We start from the raw sequence: 24,785 nt of genomic DNA on the forward strand, positions 1-24,785 counted from the left end.
ACCAGGCCCCCACCTCATTTGTTGTAAATGGTCATAGGCTAAAAGTTTATCATCAGCGTATTAGTAAAGAGACATTCATGAAACAACTGGTAGAAGAATCAGGACTGGAAATTATGGCTCTGCCATCTTCCAGTTCAGAAAAAGAATAAAAAAATAGTAAAAAAAATATATATATATCTATAAAAAAAAAGGCATAAAAAAAAAGAAGATATAAAAAAAAACAAAACAAAAAAATAAATTGTTTGCTGGTGAAAACCAGGCAACTGGCACTAAGCAAACACGAATTCATAGGGGAAAACCAGGGAAACCTGGACTCTATGAATTCTGTATTCTTGTTTTACTACTCTCACACAATTTCAATGCAGGACCTTTCCACAATTGACTTGAGGACAAGTCAAACATTCAACAAGGGAGAGTCTTGTAGCAAGCTTTTAGCTGCCACAGCTAAGGGATTGTGTTGTTCACTTTGGACCTGAAGCAAATTTGTTGCAGCAGAACCAGAAGGGACCTGAGATGAAACATTATTCAGTGGGACCTGAAGCAAACTTAGTTGCAGCAGATCAAATCATTCCAGAAGCATTGCAGAAGGGACCTGAGATGAAACATTATTCAGTGGGACCTGAAGCAAATAGTTGCAGCAGAACCAGATCAGAGCCGACATAATCTATCAGAAGCATTGCAGAGGGACCTGAAAAAGAAACATTATTCAAAGGGACCTGAACAATTCAAGAAATGGAGCATAGTAAACAAGGAGCAGTAATAAAAGTCTACTTTTCATCTATCCATAACATTTTGGATTCCATTCCACCTGTACAAACAGCATTCAACATTCCATCTGTACAAACAGTATTCAACATTCCGCCTGTACAAACAACAGCAAGGGAGTATATTCATAGCCATTTTGTGCTTGAAATTCAAATTTTTTTTAGAAACTTCTAGTTTTGATCTAATTGAAGTTAGTATCTGCAAATATTCATTGATATTCATTCCCAGTATATACCCTACATTCCCTATTCATATTCCATTTCATTCACATAAATTTCCCTAGGTATTTTCCTTAAATGCAAAAGGATCAAACTGGGACCACTCTTTTCACCTGCACATGAACTCAGAGCATTAGAATGATTATAATTTTAAATATGACCCCAATGGTCATTTTAAAATTATAAAGCTATGTTATAAAAGATATGCGCTAAAGTATAAAAGCATTGAACATATACATCATAGGTTATATGAGCGCTAAAGTATTTTTCAAATGTGCATAAGCTAATGATGTTGCAAAAGGATATAGTATGTGCATATATCAAAGGTATTGGGTATAAAGTATTGCGCATACAATAGGGAGATATAAGAAATATATATAACCCAATGCGCATATTCAAACAACCAAGGAGCATATAACATAGTGACAAAAGGCCGCGGGTTATGATAATAATACATGTGAAGGCCGTGCTTATAACATAGTTATAAAGGCGCAATGTAATGATACAAGTGGAGGCCGTAAGCATTCATTCGATGGTAAGAGAGGATGATGTTTAAAACAAAATTATGGCATATATATATTTCAAAGTCACCAAACCAAAAGCATATTCAAATACGATGGTGAGAGAAAGGTATATGGCATATATATTTCAAACATACCAAACTATGGTATAACGTTTCAAATGCAAAGGTTATGAATTCAAAACCATAAGCTTTGAACGTAAATCGTATGGAATAGTTTTGGCACATTATTACACCAGCCATATGATAATAACCACACAGCAGTGCTACGGCCAGGTAAGGAAATGATAATAATCAAATATCATTGCAATGAAGGGCACGACGGAAGCCATAATCAACAGACGTTGCCGCAAAGAACAAATGAGAAACCATAAACTCCACGCAGGCCAACACACAGGTACGGTGATGACACGGTGTAATGGCAGCGTATGGCTATTGGCTGGAGTAGCGGTGGAGGATATGCGTAGGAAACAACAAATACGGCCATCCTCATGACTCAGTCGGGAGACTGAGTCAATGAGGACGGCCATGTAACCACGCATACCAACAAATGAAACGCAGGTACAATAAGGAAACGGTCATAAGTAAACCTTCCCTGCGCTGTTCAAACCACAATTCTTCATTGCCAGAGCTCAGTAAGTTGAGTTTGAAGCCGAAACATAGTAAAAGGGGAAAGGAGTGTGTTGAGTGAGAATTTAAAGGCAAAATCTGAGTCGTGTGAGTGGAGGAAGACGAGTTTTGCGAGCAAACAAGGTAAGACTTGAGTTTATTTCGCTCGGCGACTGTAGATAGATATGAGTTTCGCCATTAACTCACAGATGTTGTTGCTCTGCCACCAGTTCGATTGACCGAAGAAGGAGGGATTTGAAGAGTTGTTTGCATCCCACGCGGCCAGCGACAGTCAGGTAACACTAAAACCGGGATAACTCCAAGTTTGCAGCATGTGTGGATAGGTTAAACGGATTTGTATGCGTAAATTGTGGTGTAGAAACAGCGGTCAACAATCCGGCATTTAAAGTTACATGTTGCATGCATAACACGAAAAGGAATTTTGAGTTAAATGTGGAATTTAATGCATTAAATCCGGAGAGTTAGTTTGAGTGGGAGAAGCAGGAAGCGTTAAAAGCCATTTATACGCACTGCTTGTTTACTATTGTTGCATATTCCTTTTTGCCATGTGCGCTGCCAACAGAGGAACGCAATAATCATGGAATGTTTGCCATATGAGTGTTGAACGCATTGAAGTAGATTGTTAAGGGTTGTGTATATGAGCGCTGCTTGTTACAACCGTTGTTACATTTAAAACTTCACTTTGCTGCGCACTAAATCTCTGTCAAATGCATGTGAGTATGTGGATTGTTCAAAACAGAGAACGCGTAAATCATGGAGTGTGTCATATGGGTGTTGATGCAATAAATTAGTTTGTTGAGCGCTGGTTGTTATATGTATGGGCTGCTAAACTGAGTGCATTGGTATATGCCGAGAAAGGGTGGAGTGTCAAATAAAAAACAGAGGAATGCTGTAGGATTCATATTCAAAACCAGTCAAAGGCATTCATCGCTTATTGCACCCTGTGTATTGAATTTTAATGTGTCTGTGCCATATACAGAAGGTTGAAATGCGTTGGCATGCCTGCATATATGCTATGTTGATTGCAGAACCGAGTTGAATGTCAAATTTGCATTGTTTGTGCCTTGAGGCCGAGAGCTGCATAGTCTGCGTTTTTTAAATTTTGTTTGTCATTTGTTATAAGCAGTAAGGAATATGAGGCCGAGCGCATGTGATTAGACCTCTGTTCTTATAACTCTGTGTGCAGTATTTACGCAGTCATTTTTTTGAGAATTTGTTGAAAGATCAGAGCAATTTGCTGCATTACAGTCAAATTTTGTTGAGATTTCTTGAGAGGCCGAGAGCAATTTGTTCATTACACAGTCATTTTTTTTCCTTTGTGAATAGGCAGAGAATGTTTTTGAAGAGCTGTTGAGAGGTCGAGAGCAAAATTTTTCAAGTTTTTGTTTAAATACACAGTAACACATGTTATTTTGAGATTGAAAAAACATGGTTATTGCTGCATGTGTATTTACTTTTCAAAAACAAACAGAAAACAATGTATTGATAGAAGATATTCAGGTGTTGTGTGCCTTAAACAGGGATTTGAAACAGAGTTTGTGCAGAGGAAAGACAGCAGAGGTTAAAGAGGACAGAGTCAAACAGATTAAAAGTTGAGTCAGAGGGGGAAGGTAAGCCTCGTTGCTTCTACAATTTCATTTAAAAACAATAGTCATAATTTTTGTTAAAATGAAGTTAGTAACAGCAGAGGATTATATTGATTGGTTCACAGAAATCATGACAAACCGGGTAGAACCAAAATTTCAAATTGAGAGTTGGAGCAAAGAAACTGTAGAGAAACTGTATCAGTCAGGGATGATAGGATTCCTACAGAAATTTAATGGCTATTCTGATCAGATAACTAAAGATTTCATCAATAATTTCAGTCAAGACCAAACTCAAGTAGGAGAAATCAGTGTCCCAGTAACTCAAGAGTACTTGTCCAAAGCCTTAGAGTTGCCGATGATAGGGGAAAAGTATCACAAAGGTTTACATTTCAAGGAGAAAGGGTGGACTTTCTTCCTTGAAAAGAACCGAAAGGGAACATTTGATAGAACTAAGGGGATACCCAGGGAATGGTTCAATGAACCATGGAAGGAACTAGTCTTGGTTGTTCAGAAGTTTTTAACATGTGATCGTGGTTACAACATTGCTCATTTATATCATGTTAGATTACTACAGCATATCAAAGGGGATGAAAGAATTAATTTACCATATTTCCTGCACAAAAGTCTTGTAAAAATGATTGAAACAGTGAAACAAGAAAATAGGCCAAGGTCAGCACAGATCTATCATCAGGGGTTAATTAAAATCTTAGTGGAATACCAGGTAAAATCAAAGGGCCTAGAATGGAAAGAATTCATGCATAAAAATCATTTTACAGAACATCTTATTGATATACAGGAAAAGGTAGAACAGGAAAGTAGAAGCATGATGAATTCTCCCCTATATCCAAGAACAAGAGCTAGAAATATGGCCATGCATGAGACTGAAACATCTTTTATGTCTGTTCATAGGAATAGAACTTCTATTGATCTTGAGAAAGAAGTAGAAGCTTATTCTCCTAGAAAACCAGAAGAGCAGGATATAGCACAAGAACCCCTTGAAAGGGATTCCATATATAATGATGCAGGAGAATCATTAATGAAAACCACTCAGGATTTTGAAAAGGAAATTCATTTGGCCAAAATCCAAGACTTAACAGATCAGATAGAAATAAGCAAAATTGTGGAAAAGGAATTAAAATCAGAGAACAAGGCACAGAAAAAGGACAATGCAAAACTAATGAAAACAAATGAAAAGTTGCAAGAAGAAATAAGCAGGTTAAAAAGGAGAAATGAATTGCTTTCCAAACAGGCATTTCAGTGGTTAAAAGATAAAAACATGTGGAAAGCTAAATATGAAAAACAAAAGGTTAAAGCAGCAATGTTAAAGGCAGGGCAGGAATCAGAATTTGATTGTGTGAACAGGGAAACAGCTACAGGTACAACATCCACTTCAGAGGGCAGAAGGTCCAAGAGGAGCAAGCAAGCATGGGGACATGCTTGATCATAAGCATGGGAGAGATGTTGGGCCTCAGTTTTGATCTCATTTTGCTTTGAGAAACTTACCTAACTATCCATTTATACTTCATTTTAACTTTATCCATTTCATTTTAATGAATATTTGATGTCTAATCAGGTATTTAGCTTTAATTTGTCAATTTCTAAAGTTTTTATAAAAGTTTGATTTTAAGTGCAATTTTGGCAATTTCAGAAATTCCCGTAATCACTTCATGGTTGATATGGATGCAGGCCACTTCAGCACGAATGGGATACATGAATGGAAAGCTTGGGAACTAGGACCAAGCCACCTATGCTTGGTTCCAACAGATCGAGCTTTATTATGCCTTTTTGGAACTAGTCAATCATGACTAGTCATCCAGAAATCCCATCTAAATAGGGCTGTTTTGGGATTCCAAGATATTAGTCATATTTCTTGGGATGAGGAAGGTGGATTCGACTTGGATAGGTGGATTAGAGTAGATATGTTTGTTAGAGTGATTTTATATCAGTTGGTTTCATGAACTCCTTATTTAAGAGCCACACTTTGATGGCTCAACACACTTGACATATGATACTTTTATGTTGTAATATTTTTGGTGTGAAGACTTAAGTTGGAGACTTGTGTTACTTTCATTTTGCTGATCAATACATGGATGTTTGGCTGATATAAAGCTTCTGATATCATCTTCATAAGTGTGCAAGGCAAGGGTGGAGGGCCCCCACTCCAAGCTAAGTACACTTCCAAGTTAGACTAGATTTATTTCATTGCAAATCTGGTTGATGGTAGCTTTAGTTTTTCAAAGTCTTATTTCAGATTGCATCATGGTTATGAATAGTGATTGATTTCAGTTGTTAATGGTTTATTCATCATCTAATTGAGTTGGGAAACAAGTGTTCAAGTTGGGCATTCTCTCTATGAAATGGTGAATTAGAATTAGTCTCTTTTGCTTACATGCAAATAGTTTGTTTCCATTTAGATTTATATCTTAAGATGAATAAGTTATGTTGGAAAACTTTAAGTGTCTCTTAAGTTAAGAGCCTTTTTCATGTATGATTTATGCATCTTGAGTTTCTAGTTATCATCTCTAATTCATTAAGTAATAACTGAGGTGGAAGTAGACTTCTTGAGTTCAAGAACTCTTTCAATGTTTCCTCTTTTAAGCTGATTGAATCAAGAGTTTTAAGATATATTTTCTCTTAGTTTTTAATCATTTATCTTTCAAAGTTTGATTATATTTGATCTTCACAAATAGTGAATTTGCCTCCAAGAATAAACAACCCGGATTGATAGTAAATAATTGTGTTAGTTTAGGAACATAAATTAGCTCAACAGAGAGCAAAGAGGGAATTACAACGGATCTGTTGTAGGTTGTATCTGGATAATATAAAAGGAAGAACTGGACATTTCTCCATGGATGTAGCCCAAATTGGGTGAACCACGTATATCTCTGTGTCTCTTGTTTTATGCATTTTCTGTGTTTATATTTCTGAAATATATTTTATGTGTTCCATTGCTATGTAATATATAATTTTCTAACTGGTATCAGAGCAAAAGGTCTATTTGGCTGATAAAATTGTAAGAGAGAAGGGTTCCTGGTTCAAGTGGGAGAAATGGCGGAAGATGATAGGTTTAGGGTTGAAAAATTTAACGACGAAAACTACCAACTATGGAAGATGTAGATGGAAGATTATATGTATCAGAAAGATCTGTACCTACTATTGAGCAAAAAGAAAAAGAATCAGATGAGTATGACAGACACAGAATGGGACATTCTCAACAGAAAGGCACTTGGAACAATACGGTTGTGCCTAGCGACGTCGGTAGAATTTAATATTTCAAAGGAAACTACAACAGAGGGTTTAATGTCGGCATTGGCCAAACCATATGAAAAACCCTCGGCCTCAAATAAGGTATTTCTTGTTTAGAAAATCTTCGGCAAAATCACATAACCAAACTTTTGTCGACGCGTTTCGAACCAACCAGTGTGGTTCATCGTCAGGACAAGTTGAAGAACCAATCCGGCTTAGCTTGATTAAATAGAGCGTGCAGAGACTCCAACAGCTATAATGCTAACGGCTAATTTGACCTAATGCTCCTGGTCAAACCACTAAATTAATAAATTAATATTTCTAGAAATATCTAAAATAGGTAAATAAAGGAATTCATTTGTTAATTAAAAATAAATAGATATATTATTATTATTATCTCAAAAATTAAGAGAATCCATAGTATAATATTAATATTTTAATTATAATGGTCATTATATCTCATAATATATATTAAATAAATCATTCCAATATTATTTAAATACAAGTGAAAGGTAATAAATCACTCTTATTTTAATAATTTAGTTACACTAGGTAAATGTGTAATAATTATTTAATGGTCCATTGGTAAGTTAGGACTTTACTATTTAGTTCTTTAAAATATATCATATTTATTATTTAAAATAATGGTCCATTAAAATACTAAGGTATATAAAATAATATATGTTTATTAAATAATCTATATCTACTTATTAATTTGTAATTCCAAACAAATTGTTAAAATATTATTATTCCTAGAATTTAGTTATAATAGGTAAATACCATAAATTAGGGTAAAGTCCCATAGTATAACTAATATTATCATAATTTATCCTTTAAACCTACTGGTCAAATAATCAAAATTCGATCACTCTTTTATTCCAATAAAAATATTAAGGTAACTAAGTCCTTATGAAGCACGTATTTAATATGAATATGTCAGAAGGTAGATCTGTTGTTGATCATTTAAATGAATTTAATACAGTTGCCATTCAATTAAGTTTTGTAGGAGTTACTTTTGATGTTGAAGTTAGGGCTCTATTATTTCTATGCTCATTGCCAGAAAGTTGGAATGGTTTAGTTATGGCCATTAGTAACTTTGTCTTTGGATCTAGTACTTTAAAGTTTGATGATGTTGTCGGTGCAATCCTTAGCGAGGAAATTTGACGGAAAACTCCGGTGGGACATCAGGTAATGCTTTGACTGCAGAGACTAGGGGAAGAAAAATGGAAAGAGGAAAGAGCCCAGGATATTGCAGTAAGTCAAGGAAAGGTAGATCCAAGTCCAGATCAGGGATAGTGTGCTGGAAATGTAGGAAGAAAGGAAACTTGAAGAAATACTGCAAGTCTCGGAAGGGAAAAGAAGGAGACACGCAACAAGAAAACAATCATGAAGCGAATGTGACAATTGATGTGTTGCAAGATTCTTTGATTCTTTCATTAGAAAATATTATTGATGCCTAGGTGGTAGATTCAGGGGCCTCATTCCATGCCACACTTGATAGGAAATATTTTCATGATTATGTTCAAGGAGATTTTGCACAGGTTCGATTGAGTGATGATAAACCCTGCAAAACCATTGGAATGGGTACAGTTTTCATAAGACAATAGAATGGAAATCAATGGTTGTTGAAAGAGGTAAGGCATGTTCAAGATCTAAATAAAAATCTTATTTCAATAGGGAAGTTGGGAGAATTTTGTGTAACAACTTTTACAGATAAAACCTGGAAGGTCACTAAAAGAGACCTGGTAATAGAAAAAGGAGAAAAGGTTGGTACATTGTATTTATGCAATCGTATTTCTATTTTTGTTAATGCTTTAACCTCTACAAGATAAGATACGACATTGTGGCATCATAGGCTTGGGCACATGAGTGAGAAGGGGATGCAAATTATTCACTCAAGAAATTTGTTTCCAAGTTTGAAGCATGTTGATTTAAAATTCTGTGAGAATTGTGTTTATGGAAAACAGAAGAGAGTCAGATTCCTCAGAGTTGGGAAAGAAAAGAAGAGCGAAAAATTAGAGCTTTTGCATACATATGTATGGGGACCTGCTCAGTTATCATATCTCAGTGGCTCTCGTTATTATGTTACTTTTATTGATGATGCAACCAGAAAAACCTAGATTTATTGTATTCGAAATAAATCTGATGTATTTGATACTTTCAAGAAATGGAAAGATTTGGTTGAAAATGAGACAGGAAAAAGGTTGAAGTGTCTCATATCAGAAAATGGAGGTGAATATTGCAGAAAATATTTAGATAGGTATTGTTCAAAGAATGGAATTCGTAGGGAGAAGATAGTTCCAAGAACACCACAAGAAAATGGTGTGCTAGGAAGGATGAACAGGACAATCATGGACCGTGCAAGGTGAATGAGATTCCATGCAGGATTTCCTTTACAATTTTGGGCAGATGATGTAGATATTGTTGTTTACCTAATAAACAGAGGGCCTTCAAGTTCCTTGGATGGTGGTATTCTAGAGGAGGCATGGACAAGTAAAAAGGTAAACTACTCATTTTTAAAGACTTTTGGTTGTGAAGTCTTTGTCCACATTAATAAATAAAATAGAACAAAGCTTGAGGCAAAATCAAAGAAATGTACCTTTATTTGATATGGTGTTAATGATTTTGGTTATCAATTTTATAATTATGAAAACCACAAAATCATTAGGAGCAGAGATATCATATTCAATGAAAATGTTTTGTATAAGGATCAGATGCAGGAAAAGAAACAGGAAAAAGAAAACGAAGAATACATAGTGCTTGATGAGACCATAGAAAAAGTGAAGGTTCCTTAAAATCATAATGATCAATAGCCAAAACAACAACAACAACCACAATAGAAACAAGCACCTCAAACACCTGAAAGTGGTGTTAGAAGATCTACTAGGATAAGTAGACCCCCTGAATAATACTCTCCTTCATTATATTACGTATTGTTGACTAATTCTGGTGAACTAAAATGTTATGGAGAATCAATATAGGTAGAAGCCAGGAAGAAGTGGGAGCAAGCCATGAAAGAAAAGATGGACTCCTTAGCACATAACCAGACTTGGGACTTAGTCAGGTTTCCTGCAGGTAAAACAACATTCAAAATAAATGGGTTTATAGGTTGAAGGAAGAAGATGGAGGTAGAAAAAGGTATAAAGCTAGATTTGTGGTGAAGGGGTTTGCACAGAAAAAGGGTATATACTTTGATGAGATATTTTCTCCTGTTGCTAAAATGACTTCAATCAAAACTATTTTAAGTCTAGTAGTAGCTGAAGTTTTGCATCTTGAGCAGTTAGATGTAAAGACAACCTTTCTCCATGGGGATTTGGAGGAAGAGATATATATGCAACAGACACAAGGATATGAGGTAAAAGGGAAGGAGAAACTAGTGTGTAGGTTGAAGAAGAGCTTGTATGGCTTAAAACAAGCTCCAAGGCAACAGTATCTAAAATTTGACAATTTATGTCTCGCCAAGGTTATACTAGATTTCATTCTGATCCTTGTGTTTATCTCAAGAGGAAAAATGATGGCAGCTATATTATATTGTTATTGTATGTAGATGACATGCTTGTTGCAGGTTCTAACATGCAAGAAATAAATGTTCTCAAAAGAAAATTGGTGAACTCATTTGCAATGAAGTATTTGGGTGATGCAAAACAAATCCCTGGTATGAGAATAACTAGAGACAAGGAAGAATAAAAAATTAACATTGTCTGAGAGTGAGTACATAGAAAAAGTGTCGAAAATATTTAATATGAGGAATGCAAAACCAGTTAGTATACCTTTGGCTAGCCATTTCAAACTAAGTAAGGAAATTTGTCCCAAGACTCAGGAAGAAATGGATTATATGTCTAAAGTTCCATACGCATCAATAGTTGGAAGCTTAACGTATGCAATGGTCTGCACAAGGCCTGATATTGCACATGCAGTGGAAGTTGTAAGTAGGCACATGAACAATCCAGGAAAAGAACATTGGATGGTGGTGAAGTGGATTCTCAGTTATTTGAGAGGTAACACAAATCAAGTAGTATGCTTTGGTGGTTCAAACATTTCTCTACAGGGATATGTTGATGCAGATATGGCAGGTGATAGAGATAACAGGGGGAGCACCACAAGGTATGTGTTTACTGTAGGTGGAATAGATGTCAGTTGGGTTTCAAAATTACAAAGTGTTGTTGCACTCTCAACAATAGAAGGAGAGTATGTTGTTGCTACAGAGGCTTGTAAATAAATGATTTAGTTACAAAGGTTTCTAGATGAATTGGGTAATAAGCAGCAGTTGGGCAGGTTATATAGTGACAACTAGAGTGCCATAGATCTTGCAAATAACTCTGCATTTCATTCCAAGACTAAACATATGTAGCTCAAGTACCATTTCATATGGCCAGCATTGGAAGATGGATAGTTGAAGATAGAAAAGATACACACTAGCCAAAATCCTGTAGATATGTTAACAAAAGTTGTAACCAGGGAGAAACTAAGATTCTACTCAGTTTCAATTGGTCTTCAAGTATGATGAAGAAGATGAGAAACAACCAGGTCCAAAGTGGAGTCATTGTCCAACAAATGAAGCAGTGGTAGATTTTCTATAATCAATCTCCAAGTGGAAGGTTGTTGGATGTGGAGCATGATTATCTTCTTTATTCAGAGGTATCGCCACATTGATATCTTGTATAACCTTGTAATTTTGTATTCAATCTGGGTCGTTCATTAGGCGAAGATCTGACGGTACAAATTATGTTTAATTTAGGATTTTTTCCCTAGAAGGAAACCCATCGCTATATATGAGGGAATTATATTGTGTCTATATAGATTTGTATTCTAAGTAAGAAAGAGAGAGGAGATTATGTGAGAGCAAAGAGGGAATTACAATGGATATGTTGTAGGTTGTATCTCTTCAGTTTGTTGGATAATATAAAAGGAAGGATTGGCTGTTTCTCTGTGGACTTAGTTCAAATTGGGTGAACCACGTATATCTATGTCTCTCTTGTTTTATGTGTTTTCTGTCTTTATATTTCTGCAGTATATTTTATGTGTTCCATTAATTTGTAATATATAATTTTCTAACACATTATAAGAACCATCATGCAAAATGTACATAAACCCCAAAATTAGCATATTAAAGATCAATTCATAATAAAGAGTTATATTTAAAATATGTCCAAAATTGATATTGTTATAAAAGTAAATATATAAAAAGTTGTCAAATAAAAATATGAATCAAAGAGATCAATTCATAATAAAGAGTTTTACTTTAAATATGTCCAAAATTTATACCATGATAAAAGTAAATATAATAAAAATATTGTGAAATAAAAATTTGCATCAAAGAGAATCTCACTGAAATATACGATCTATCAACATCCTTGTGCTCTCATCAGAATCATGGGTTCCCTGCACAACATGTGTAATATGCATATATACATAAGATTATGTACTTTAAAATTAAATTTTAATGTTTTAAAATTAAATGAGAATGTAATGATCAAAACAAAAATATAAAAGGTTTCAAAGTCCATGCAATGCCCCATGGTGTTCCCCCTCCATTGCGCGCTTGTGGTGTTCACCATGTATTGCGCCCCCATGGATACCATGTACAATACATGTACATGTATATATTAAAAAATTAAAATTTCACATGAAAATGCATAAACTCGCAATATTAAAAAAATCAATTAACAACTTTTCAAATTATCTAGGAGATTCACCCCTGTAACCGACTCAAGTTTCAAATTCCATGCAATACTTTATGATGTTCCCCCCTAAATTTCACCCCCATGGATGCCATGTACAATGCATGTACATGTATATATTCAAAATTTAAAATTGCACACGAAAATGAATAAACTTGAAATATTAAAAAAAAATGTTACAAAATTTTCAAATTGTTTAGACGATCCTATCCCCATAGATGACTCCATCGCTAATGTCCCTGGAGAAGGGAAGCTGTCTCCACAAACATAAAATTCAAAAATTTAAAATTATAAGATAGAGATCTCATTTTTTAATGAAACTTGCTTCATTTATAACAAAACAAAAGTGAAATATTCAATACTTATGACAAGAGAATATTTGACGCATCTCCAAATAGGAAGGAAGAGGGTGATGTTGTGTCGAAAACATTGGATGGAATCGAAATCTGTTAACATTTAATTATATATGTAATTAGTTATTTTACAAATATGTCTTCACGATACCGATATAATGAAACTAGAATAATAGTATCAACATGAACTCTTCAAAACAAACTAACATCTCTCAACATATGTTGATTGGAACCTAAACCTGGGACCATGATATTATCAAAATTTTCGTTCAAAAAATGAATTAACTACAAATTGTGAACATATGATACATTCATGTTAGATTATATATGAAAAAAAATTACAAAATGTATGTGAATCAACATCAACACATACATTACATTACATTAAAATATCCACCCTAACTATTAACACATACTAATCTCATGCCCTCTTTCTCATGACCAATTAGGTCTTGCCAACCATCAAAACAACCCTTTGCATATGCTTTAACCTCTTCAATATTCATATTATCTATCTCCTCATCTAATTTATATACAAAATTAGCATGTGCATCAGCTCGTGCTCTTTGTCGATTTAGACCAACATCAATTCCATTCAATGCAGTTTGTATGTTTTCTATAATGGCATCCCTTGAATCTCGACAAATCTGAGAAGTGTCATCCATCTCCGACCGCAAAGTTACCAAAAGTGGTGGTTGAGGTACCAAAGGTGGCGTAGGGTGAGGCAATTTAGCATCCCTCAATGCACCCTTACGTTCATATGTACAACCTCTCCCAGTACCATAGGATTCATATGGAAGGTTAATATAATCAAGTCTCATAACCAAAAATAATTTCGAATAAAATAATTTTGCAATATAATGTGGAACCTCATCATTCCTTGGCATCTTTCTATACGCTGCAAGGACCCTATCATACAAATGGTGGGCTATTTCAAGGTTCTTGAAATATTGCACCTTGAGCATATTTCTTTTCGACCCTTCTTTGAAATTAAACATAGATTTGGCATGTTCTTTTGTAACCCTTCTACTTAGCTCAGCCCATTCATTGGGACCCATCACTGCTTCCTTTCTACGCCTATTCATATCTATAAAGTAATCAATTGTTGGCCCAAGGTTATTGTAAATATCAAGAAATTAACTTAGAGAGTGCACAACTATTTCTAAGATTTGTCAATTGTATTCAAGGAGCTCCAAACTCGTAAGATCTTTCTTCAATTGTGAATATTGAGCTATGCACCTCTGTAACATATAGTGTTGGACATTTGTTTCCCAAGGAAGCTCATCAAGAATATCAAATGGATAGGTAGTAGTTGGAGTATGGTCTTACTCTTGAATTGCCTTGCTTCGTCTACATTGACCTTAACCAACCTTTTCACCCCTTGCTTCTATATAATTACATAAATATTGAAACATGCGAATGTATTTATACACATAAAAGATAGACATGTAAATGCATATGTACATACAATTCATTTACATGTACACATTTGTTTTAACACACACACATATAATACCAAAAAGATGAAGATCATGATGATTTGATTGATATTCATGACCACCCGGAGATGGTTGAGCACCATCATGCCCAAGTACATGAGTTGATTGACCTTTTTGACCACTGAAATAATGTTGACCACCCTCACATGATGACATAGTGAGAGATGCTTCTAGAAAAAATAGAAATTATAATAAATTAATTAAGTTAAATTGACAAAAATATATTCAATATATGTATGTACATATGATTCTACCTATTTATCATTTAAGTAAATGCACATAAACATATATATACCATACCACGATGATGTGAACGATGGCCCTCCATTGATTGATCTGATACTCTCTTTGACCTAGTGAGAGATGCTCCTAAAAAAGATGGAATTTATTATAAATTAATAAAGCTAAATTGAAAAAAATAAATTCAATATGTATGTACATATGATTCTACAAATATCATTTAAGAACTTTCACATAAACATATATATACCATGATCATGATGTAACGAATGATGGCCCTCCCCGATTCATCTGATACTCTCCTCGATCCATGACCAATCTCGTCAGCATGTATAGAAAGTCGCCCTTTAGTCGATGCATTAGACTCAGTTGATGCTCTATCCTGTTTACGCCTCGAAGAATCAGGTGGTAACTACTCATGTGATGATCCAAGCCCTCGATCCATATATATATATATATATATATATATATATATATATATATATATATCTATATATATATATATATATATATCTATATATATATATATATAGATATATATATATATATATATAGATATATGATCTTTAAAAAAACCCAAGTTACCTCGTGCATTTGAAAATCTTTAAAATCGCTATTTAAAAAGATCAAGAATTCAGAAATATATTGAATGATGGAATATTACAAGAAGGATTTAGCCTAAATTTTTATATCTAACACTTGCATATGATGATTAACACAAACAAGGGAATATGATGAGGTCAATACATGATGAGCAAGAAATCAATATATGGAATTATGTGGTTGCATCGAGTTTGGTATGCAAAATGGATCGTTAGGTCTTCTTTCCCAAGGTTTCCTTAGATGCATATTAGAACCTAATGGGTATATGTTGAGTCATATTTGAATTTATAGTGTTGATAGTTCTATATATAGAAGCTTACTCATTATAAGGAAGGATATCAAGTGAGATATATTACTTCCTAAGGGGTAACTACTTGAAAATCCACCCCAAAGGGGGTATGCTCTTGAAATAATTGGAATTTATTTACTTACATACTTACATATGATGAATTTCCACTTGAATAAATTAAAATACGAGGTAATTAGATAATATTGAGGAATGGAAGCTCAATTCCCTAATCTCCCTCTTAAAATTCAATTGGAAAGGAAAGTTACCATTCTAATTTTTTTTATGAAAAATGTTTCTTATCTCGTATCCACCAAAATACAAGTGTAACATACCTAGAGTCTAGTGCTCTATCCTTTAAAACTAATTTTCGTGATAGAACACAGCAGCAGAATCAACTTGTCAAAGAAAACTTTGAATTCTTTGTGTCTTGTAAAACCACAATTTATGGTATTCAATGGATATTAAACCAGATAGAGTCAGATCCAGAAGTTCCAAGTATATTTCAATAGTTGGTTGCATATCCCTACACGATTATACATATTAATTAAGCTCTTGATAAAACCTAATTTCTATAAAATAGCTATGTATGAGTATGAATTTTTCTACAATAATTATGTATAAGTAAATTGTGTGAACATGGGTAAAACCCATTTTTGTAAAGTGAATACATATGAATATAATTTTTTTAAATAATTATATATAAGTGGATTATATTAATATTCATGAACCTATATTAGTACCTTGTATTTTATTTTCAAATAAGAGGTTCAATCTGATAGTGGACTTGATCAAGTCCTTTGGGAAATGATAAATTACTTGGTCGCTACCACTTTGGAGGCTCATTACTTTGGTACTTGTCATCCATTGCAAGACTCATTATAATTAGTTAGTTAGACCACATGCTTCAGTGACACAAAGTACCCATGGTGGATATTGGTCCATGGGTATTGGTGAATTTGAACTTATGACCCCTTAAAATCTTGTGAAATGGAAGAAAATTTGAAAATCAATTGAGCTATGGGAAGCCACTACTTAAGTGAGCACATGGTAAATTTTATCTGGTTCAAAATTTATATGTAATATATTTGTTGGTAAAAACCTTAGAAAATAACCAAGGGTCCACTACGTTTTTTATGTGTAGTATGAACCCATATCTTTTGACTACCTTTTGTCTTCTAAAACTACAATTGATGATATTCAGTTGAAATTAAAACATATAGAGTCAAATCCAGAAGGTCTAGGGACAGTTCAACAATTGGATGCATATCCCTACATGATTATACAGATGAGGTGACTATACAACAAGTTCAACAATTTATTAGCTCATATCCACAAAAATATAAGTGCAATAGACTTGGAATCTGGTGTTATATCCTTGAAAACTGATTTGTGTGACAGAACACAGCAACAGAAGAAGCTTGTCAAAGAAAATTTTGAATGCTTTATGTCTTGTAAAAATACAATTAATGATATTCAGTTGAAATTAAAATAGATAGAGTCATATCCAAAAGGTCTAGGTACAGTTCAACAGATAGTTACATATCCCTACACGATTATATAGATGCATATCCCTACATGATTATATAGATGAGGTGACTATACAACAATTCAAGCCATCGAAGAAGGGGAAGAATGTTCAAATAGATTCAACTCCATTTCACCTAAGTTGGAGAGAAGTCATAACCATTGAGGATGACTGGTTACAGCCCATTGAGGGAGGTTTCGATCAAGGGATAGTACAACTACAACCTGAGAGATATAAAGATGTAACCTTTGGGGTTCTCATAGAGATAGACATTGCAAGAGAAAGGAAGCCCTATCAAGCTTCCATCACTGGCAAACAAGCCGAATTGGGGTGGGCTTCATCTACACTGGTAAAAGAAAAGTGTATTATGGATCCTCCAATAGCTCTTGACACAAAAATGGTGGAGAACATTTTGAAATGGTGATATATTGGGGATCCCTAAAGTCATATCATAATAATTAGCTAGTATGAAGCTTCATGTATTATCACAATATCAAGGGTAATCATTTTATTCATAGCAATGAGCTATAATACAATGAACATATTGTAACCATAGACTATATGAATCATAGAAGCATTACCATTAGTTAATATGGATCCATATTACTTATAGAGGTAATGGTATACAACTTACCATACGTGTTATTGCTAATATATCATTACATATATTGTATCTAAGATTTTATTAATAGATGTGATAATGAATTAGGATTTTAATTTTATTTGGCTCTTGCTAATGGTAATTTACCTTGATGTGAAATAACAGTGCTATATAAACATAATTGATTCTATATTGCATCATTGATTGAAGAGTAAACAGTTATGATTCAGTATGCAGTGATCTCACTATGAATGGATAAAACTTATATGACTTATTCTTGGTGTAAGCATTCGCATCTAGGGACATAGATTATGATCATATGGATGACTTGATGAATTCTAGTTTGGTCAAATTGATCAATTGTAGATAAAAATTGTTGACAGGTCAAATAGATAAGGTTATAACCTGGTACTTGGATGTGAGCTCTACTTGGGGACTTGGAATAAAAGGTTTAATAGTGATACTGATAGGAACTTTCATAGCTTTAATATTTGTTTTGGTATGACAAGTAGACTTGACTGATTTGATTGCACGGTATTGATTTGTTTAAGGTTGATCATATTGGTTTATTCAAGTTATATGTTTGCGAAAAGAACTGTATGAAGAAAGATCCTCGAGCCTAGTATGTTTGCATTGGCAGTTACCTAGTAAACCTTGAAAGATGTGCCGATCCAAACCTCTATTTCAAAGTTGTCAAAGGTATGCCCTTGATTTTGGTTTTATATGTTGGCGACCTATTCTTGACAAGTAGAGAACCTCTGATGATCAAAGGAAGAGGGATATGGCCTTTGAATCTTGAAATGAAGAAAATTTCATGATGAAGTTTAGAAAAAGGAAATATATCGTGAATCTATTGAAGAAATTTTGGAAAGTGGGAATGTGAATCCTTGGAACCCCGATGGAATTGAATTATAAGAAGATATGCAGAGATATTGTTGGACCTAAATTGGAAACAGACAGTCGATTGAAGCATTGATGTTCCTTGTAACATCCATCTAGATATATGTTTTTCAGAGAACGACCTGAGTCAATTCATGATTAATTTTCTTCATACACATTGGGTTGCCGACAAGAATTTTTTGAGATATTCACATGGGACGATCAATATTGGTCTAAAATATTCTATATAATATGTACGACTACATGGATTCATGGATGATGAAAAAAATAACACATATGGGTACCATTTTAGCTTGGAATTTTCCATGACATTTTGATAAGCACGAAATAAAAGTCTATAGCTTTAAGCATGACTAAAGTTGAGTACATTTTTTCTAGCATGGATAGTTGTGGGGAAGTTTAGTTGAGGAATATCTTTGGAGAGTTGAATGGGAAAGTTCTGGATACGACATTGATACATTGCAGCAATAAAGAGTGGGATCTGATTGTTAGAAAATCTTGTATATTGTTGGGATGGCAATATCTTCTTATGTTAAGAAAATGTTGCTATATAAGACAAGCTTAGGCTTGTGGTTGATGCCTCCATGAGAGGGAGGATGAATAAGGTGTCCTTTTGTGAAATGTATTTATTCTAATAAAATATTTAATTTGATGACCTGCATGAACAGGAAGATAGAGGACTGCTACAATATGAAGTTTAAGATACTATCAAATATGAGCATGTTGATATGTTTTTGATATACAGAGAACAATATTAATTGAGGATACTGAGCCAACTCTTCCCCCATGACTAAGCTCCCAAGGTGAGGAATTAAGATGTAGGGATCCTAGGGTTGACGGATCTTTGGAAAATAGGGTATCAGCCCTATCTGTCGCCCATAGGGTGGAAGATGTTTCTCCCCTATCCCAGTCTATCAAAGTATACCCCAGCTTGCATCTTACCCACAATCTGGGCTTATTGGGATTTTCACTCCCCATCAAGCCAATGGGTTAAGAGGACTTGGGGGTTTGTGATCCTTACCTTTAGTAAGTCAGGTATCTCACCCAAGCTTATGATGCAAGGTTTTATACCACATGACTCTTAAGGGTCATTGTTGGGAAGATGAACAAGCAATAGAATGGTTATTATATTTACCTCATATAGCAAGTGGTATCTCACCCATTGATTGCATAATGGCATGGTTGTGATCCTTTCTCGGTAAGTTGTATCTCACCTATTGCTCAATGAGATTAATTGGGGTGAGAGTGTCCCATAGGACCTTCCCCATTGTCATAGACATGAGGTGAGAGTGTCCCATCAGACCTTCCTCATTTTCATTAGATTTTGGGTTGAGACTAAGCTCCCGGATGTGGTTTTAGGTTGAGATGTGCTCCCCAATGTTATGCCCTCTAATGTTTCTTGGGTTGTAGCATTGAGGTCCCCGTTGGTAGCCTGGCAGATGATTCTAGGTGGTAGCAGTGACTCCCCGATGAATACAAGGTGGTATCTTTGACTCCCCTCCAATGTCAAATTATTCTTCTTTAAAATTTGAGAATGTTCAACATAGAGCAAATACAATCAAGTGATAAGCAGGGATGAATAGAGATGAGCCAAAATGAGCAGCGCCAACATTTGATGACGAGATACTTGATATAGGACATGGTTTGAAGATAGCATACTTACGATGATTATATGATGCAGTTGGAATTTCTCCCTAGCTGAGAAGGAGTGTTAATTTGGCAGCTCAATGAAAAGTTCCAATCATGAGACTAGATTCTCCTTTTAGAGAGAACCAATATTGACTATTAAAGCACTCAATTTGGACAAGAGAAAGTGTATTTTTGAGGAAAATCATATGTGTGCGCAAAATGTTAGGTCGGCCCAAAGGAGAAACTAGACACCCATGGATGGCTCTAAATGCAAGTCAAGTGACCCTCATTTGGATATCATCATTATGATCATTATTCTTCCTTTGGGTTTGGCTAACATAGGTCTAAGGTTGGGTTACATAGATTGGTTCATACAAGTCCAAAATTGCAGGGTCCAAATCTCACACATGTGTTTAGGGTTTTGGTTTCCAGCCGCAGGCATGCTTCAGGAAAATTTTGGTCGCAACCGTAGACACATAGGCTCATGCATGCAGTTGGAGGGTTTTAGCCACATGCACATCACTCTCTGCATGTGGTTGGAAACTAGGGTATGATTTTTGCATTTTCCTATAGATTTCGTCAATTCATCACAGAGTTTGACAGTTGACTACATGCTTCAGAATCAGGGTGTTGATTATTATCATTGTTCATTTCATCTCATGGATGTTGTTTAGTTGATTTTTTTGGATAGGATTATGGTTGAAGATATTTATCATTATATTCTCTTTTTCTTAATCATTCAATGAAAATCTAATAAGAATAAGAATTTGAGAGGGTTTTCCCCGTAGTGAGTGTTTCCCTGGTCTTCAACCAATCCTATTGTTTCTATGTGTGAATGTTTTTCTTCTATTATTCTTTTATGTTGTGCTACATTGATGTCAATATTATTCTTTCTATATCATTGCATATATTACCGAATAATGTGGTAAATCTGAATAATGTTATGATGTTATAGGGTGAATTCAATATGTAAATGATGAAATGAATTATCTAAAGCAAAGAACAATATAACCCCATGAAAATTTAACAAATATTTTCACAAGGCTTGAAGAAAATACAAAAATATTTACATGAACAAAGCTATAACAACAATATATATCAAGACATTATATCTCATCATATCACTAGTAAGGATTTGAATTTGGGTGAGGAAGATAAACAACCATTCCGCCAAACCACCCGAGATAACCCTAATATATATATATATATATATATATATATATATATATATATATATATATATATAGTGTTAGCATGATTAGTACTCTATTCACACACATAATAACCTTTGTCTTAGTGAATAATGCATAATGCTTTTCCCCCCTGCATCCACCTCCACAGTTATATTAGACAAGGATCTCCATTAGCTCCTTATATTTATTTGTTGATTATTGATGCTCTTAGTTCTCTATTGGATTCAACTTACTTGCAAGGTCATCTTAGAGGTATTTCTTTGTCAAGGGATGATGAGATGGTGAACAGCCATTTTGCAAATGATTTTCCATTATACGTGATTACTGAGACTGAGCCTGTATCCACTATAATGGATGTTAAATTGTGTTTTTTGAAACATCTATGTCTATTATCAGTGATCAAAAGATTGACTTCTAGTTGGTTGGTATTAATGCAACACCTACTTGGATTTATGCCATTTGGTATTTTTTTCATCTTGATGTCATTGTGAGATAACAAAGTTACCAATGTAACGATGTAACGAGAACTATACCGAGTTCTCGTCTTTTTAGGTCACAAAAAATCATGAATTTCATGCCGATTTTGAAAAGGTTTGATGCAACATCAACCATTTTTTTGGAGCATTTTTTGACACTTTAAATTTTCTTATGTATTAAGTATGGACATTCTTTTTTAAATGTTAGTGATTTTCATGTCGATTTTGAAAAGTATTGATGCAACATCAACTCTTTTTTTTGGGATTATTTTTGACACTTTAAATTTTCTTATGTATTAAATATGGATAAACACTTTAAAATGTTGGCAATTTTTATGTTGATTTTGAAAAGCGTTGTTGCAACATCGACCTTTCCTTTTCTCTTTTTTTCCTTTTTTCAGGCGGCATATATTTGACACTTTAAATTTCCTTATGTCTTAAGTATGCAAAAAAAATTTAATGTTGGTTATTTAACCATTTTTTGATTTTTCATCTTTTTTCTTCTTTTTTTTCTTCTTGAGATGTTTGTTTTTAAGGAGTTTTCAAGTTTGATTTTTTTTCTTTGTAGTCTTTTTTTGTAATGAAATATTTTTTTTTTTTGTTGCAAAGTTAAAAAATAATAATTTGAAGTTAGGATTTTTTATATATTTATGTATCATTAATTAATACTTCAATACACATAAAATAATTGTCACTAAAAAAAAAAAAAAATTTAAACACTTACAAAAAATTACACATTTTGCATATAGATATAATTAAAAAATAGAAGTTGCTTTAAAAAAAATAAACATACAACTTTCACACACAAAAAAGGGAGACAAAATAACAAATAAAAATAAAAGGCAAACAAAAATAATGAGTCCGCATGAGCTTCAAAGTGAAATTGGGCATTGGTCTATTCCCAAAACACCCTAGGATGAAAGAATTTGCCTCCTTCGCAATACTAAGAGATTCAAAGAAGAAAAGCACTCTCTCTTGGATCGTTTGGCCCTTACTCACATCCGCTCTCCTTTTCAAATCATTTGCCACACTACCAACCTTCTTGACTTGTTGAGTCAACAAAACTACAATGATCTCAAAATGCTTCTCTCCCGTCTTTTTTATCATAGAAATAAAATATAAAAAAATCTCCATTAATATATTATTTTCTTAAGGTTTGAATACCATATTGGTTTTAGTGGATGTTAATCATTATCATCATCAACAAAAATAATGATATAAAACAAAATTTAAAAGGAAAAATAAAAACAAATTTAAAACAAAAATTTGAAAAAAAATAAATAAATAAACAAAAATAATTATCCCCAAAAGAGAATAAAAAATTAAAACATTTTTTTTTTGTTTGTCAAGTGGTCAAAGTCCTCCAAAGATTACATCAGGCTTGACTTGTGGCTTGAGAAATTACAACCCAGGGGCATCTAAGCTGTCAAAATCACCCAGGGATCGCGCCTAGCCTGGGCCACAACAACCCTTAATAGGGATGGCTATTTTCCCACTGAGTTTCAAACTGGTAACTTTTACATTACACCTTATCACCATATATTCTATGCCCCATGGACAAAGGGAGTCATCATGCCCATGTGCAATATGAAGATCCAGGTCAAAGGACAACTACCGCCAAGAAATCCCTTTCATCATTATAAAAAATTAAAACATTATAAATTATTTAAAATCAATAATTATTAAAAAATAGAAAATTTACGAAATAAATTATAAAAACAAAATTAAACAAAACATTTAAAAATAAATAAAAATCATAAAATAAAAATTTAAATGCTATTGAAAATTAAATAAAAAAATGAAAAACAAACAAATATGTGACAAATTTGAAAAAAATTAACAAAACCATTAAAAAAATAGGAAATAAAAATAAAAATATTGAAAATTTTATTAAAAAAAAAAAAAATTACCAAAAAAAAAAAAAAAAAAAAAAATTATGGGGCCCCTTGCCTTGCCTTAGTGCGCCCTAGAGCCTAAGGCCAACAATGGTCAAGCCTAGAGGTTGATTCACATAATCGATCCCTATCCACATAGTACCCAACCACGACAACCAAGGGTTGCCGACAAGGTGGCACCTAGGAGCCAGTGTTGGGTGGGTGGCTACTAGCTTATATATATATATATATATATATATATATATATATATATATATTGGTTGTCGTGGTTGGGCATTGTGGGGATGGGGATCAATTATGTGAATCAACCCCTCTCTCTCTATATATATATATAATTGTTTTAGAAATTATATTTTAATATCTTTTAACGAATTTGTGCTATATTTTTGTTTTAGTTTTTTAATTTTTTAATTTTTGATTTAATTTAATTTGATTTTAATATTTTATTATTTTTCTTTTAGAATTTATATTTAATATTTTTTATGTTTATATATATATATATATATATATATATATATATATATATGTTTCTCTCTTTTTTAATTATTTTATGTTAAAAAAATTCGGCTCTATTCATTCTTTTTTTACACAATTTAATTTTTTAAATATACAATTTTTTTATCATTTAATTTCTTATTTTTATTTTTTATTTTTTTTAGCCATTTGGAAAAAATTTAAGCTTCTTAAATTCAATTTTTTACTTATTATTATTATATATAATATTTTAATTTTAATTTTGTTTTCTAATTTTAATTTATTTATTTATTTATTTGTAAAGGTTGTGTCAATGCTCGAGTAGCAACATGTCCCCACTATTTGTCAATCTGATAGTTGATTTTTAAGTTTTCGTTACAGTGGGTAAAGTTTGCTTCCATTGTGTATCAATTGGATGGTAGATTTTTAAGTTTTCATTTTAATGAGTTAAGTCTCCCCCAT

The sequence above is a fragment of the Pinus tabuliformis genome, chromosome 7 (genome assembly GCF_031772625.1).
Source record: "Pinus tabuliformis cultivar Carrire ecotype Pingquan chromosome 7, CPIR1, whole genome shotgun sequence".
In the NCBI taxonomy this organism is placed as follows: Eukaryota; Viridiplantae; Streptophyta; class Pinopsida; order Pinales; family Pinaceae; genus Pinus; species Pinus tabuliformis.